This window comes from Oncorhynchus keta, chromosome 22, assembly GCF_023373465.1.
Source record: "Oncorhynchus keta strain PuntledgeMale-10-30-2019 chromosome 22, Oket_V2, whole genome shotgun sequence".
Taxonomy (NCBI): Eukaryota; Metazoa; Chordata; class Actinopteri; order Salmoniformes; family Salmonidae; genus Oncorhynchus; species Oncorhynchus keta.
In genome coordinates this window covers 51,281,698-51,284,197 of record NC_068442.1, presented here as the reverse complement: position 1 = coordinate 51,284,197, position 2,500 = coordinate 51,281,698, and the positions used below count along the sequence as shown (strand labels likewise).

Genomic DNA, 2,500 nt, shown 5'->3' with positions numbered 1-2,500 from the left:
CGCTCTCACAGTCTCACGTCAGAGTTAGACGTTCATCCATGTTTCTCAAACGTCACATTTCGAGAGATTTTGAAGACCTCCACTTTCAAAGTGTTTATGGTTTAAGTTTAGGCATTAACTGTAAATTATTTAAGTTTAGATTTAGTTTTGGCATTAACTCCAAATTATTTAAGTTTAGATTTAGTTTTGGCATTAACTCCAAATTATTTAAGTTTAGATTTTAGTTTAGGTATTGAATCTGACATCTTAAGATTATGTATAAATTTAGGTTTTGACTCCAAATTATTTAAGTTTAGGTTTTAGTTTAGGTATTGACTCTGACATCTTAAGGTTAGGCATTACATCTGAATGGTTAAGGTTAAGTTTAAGGTTTGGAATAAAACAAAAACTTTCTATTGCTGGATTCGATCTTGCAAGCCTATGGAATGAGATGCATATCCCATCCCACAACAGCCTAGCAAAATCTAAACCTACTTGATTAGTAACAGCGCTCACTGTTGCCCCTAGTGGCCGGTTTCCACGTCATCTCCCGACGCCCGTGAGACATAGATGGACGTCAAATACTGACTTGTATCACAGGTGACCTGGTTGTTCGCACGACCTACCTAATTCATTCACGTTTGGTAAGCAAGGATGGCAAGAAGTGTCTGTATTTGTGCTGCACGTGTGGTCTCACGGGGTTGACCTCCACACACACACACACACACACACACACACACACACACACACACACACACAATCTCTCTTTTGTACACTCGGGTGATTTATTACACTGAACTAAATACCCATTGACACTTTATGCTTTCTCTCGTCCCATTGACCTGGCTGGTGATTATCGATTCCCCCCGCCGGTTCCCTCAGATAGCCCGAGTATTAAAGCCTTCTCTGTGGTTTATCCTCAACTAAGCCCCCCTCTCTCCCTAGGTCTCCAGGGTCCTGCTGGATTAATAGCCTGTCTTCACCACATCCATATTAGGCCTCTAATTAAGAGTCCTCAGCCTCGGAGAGAAAACTTTTCGGGAAAAAAACACAAATCGGTGTTATTTTCTCACTTTCTCTGTATCTCGGGCTGTGTCAACGTTTCTGTGGTAAACTCGATTGACCCAGAACAGGGTGGTGAATTGAAGACCGAGGTCAAACATGGCTCTTCTTCTACATGTTCCAAAAACATGCGTTTACTGCTGTCGTCCATTTTGACTCAGGATTGGTTGTTTCAGAGTTGTTGGTGCGTTGTCTAGTTGGAAGCCTAGTGTGTCGGGTTGACATTCTTTGCAGTTTTCCCATTTGGCCCCACTTGAAAGGGTTGTTTTGCTTCGTTTGACATAATCGTCATAAACATCCTCAGTCGAGTGTAGCCATGTATTGAGAAACACATTAAAGTTAAAGTAGTTAGAAATGGACCACATCTGTTATGTCTGTTCTGTAAATAACACTTGTAGCATTTGCACTATCTGCAACCACAGTCTCATTTACTCAGTAATCAGAGCTGGTGCCTCGGTAATTCATGTCTTTGGGCTGTGAGATAAATAATTAAGAAGGAAAAGAGAAAGATGATGGTAACCTTTTTTGCCGGCTGTAGAGGACGATGCGGTTATTGAAACGTAATTAAAACGTCATTGAAACATCATTGAAACGTCATTGAAACGTAATTAAAACGTAATTGAAACATCATTGAACCGTCATTGAAACATCATTGAAACGTAATTAAAACGTCATTGAAACATCATTGAAACGTCATTGAAATCATTGCGTCATTGAAACGTCATTGAAACGTCATTGAAACATCATTGAAACGTCATTGAAACATCATTGAAATGTAATTAAAACGTAATTGAAACATCATTGAACCGTCATTGAAACGTCATTTAAACATCATTGAAATGTAATTAAAACGTCATTAAAACGTAATTGAAACGTCATTGAAACGTCATTGAAACGTCATTACTTGTGAGGTGGCGACTATTCGGGAACCCGGAGAATGAGGTATACAACAGGGCTGTTCGGGTTTTTGGGAAGCGCCGAGCTGACACTCCATCATAATCGTGATGAATTCGCTGTCCCATTTTGTTTTCCTTGAATCATTGCTGCGTAACCAGAGATGAAAGGCCGTGGCACGGCTAAATACGCAGACCGAAACGTAATTGAAAATAAAATGGCGACTTATCGTTTCTTTCATCTGTCTGTTTCTAATGGTACCAATTCACCTCATTTCTCTCTTCTAGTTGTGTTATTGGACTCTTGAGGTCAGAACAGACCTGTCTGTCTGTCTGTCTGTCTGTCTGTCTGTCTGTCTGTCTGTCTGTCTGTCTGTCTGTCTGTGAGAGAGAGAGAAAGAGAGAGAGAGAGAGTGTATGAGTGTGTGGGGGAGTGTGTCAGAGTGTGTGTGTGAGAAAGAAAGTGTGTGTGTGTGTGTGTGTGTGTGTGTGTGTGTGTGTGTGTGTGTGTGTGTGTGTGTGTGTGTGTGTGTGTGTGTGTGTGTGTGTGTGTGTGGGAGTGTGTG

The 2,500-nt window shown here is 40.9% G+C and overlaps 1 protein-coding gene across 7 annotated transcripts in view; it reads left to right on the top strand.

Moving 5' to 3' along the window:
* LOC118382244 (ephrin type-B receptor 3-like) overlaps positions 1-2,500 on the top strand; it is a 133,673-nt gene that overhangs the window by 80,883 nt on the left and 50,290 nt on the right. The gene's annotated exons all lie outside the window — the stretch shown is intronic.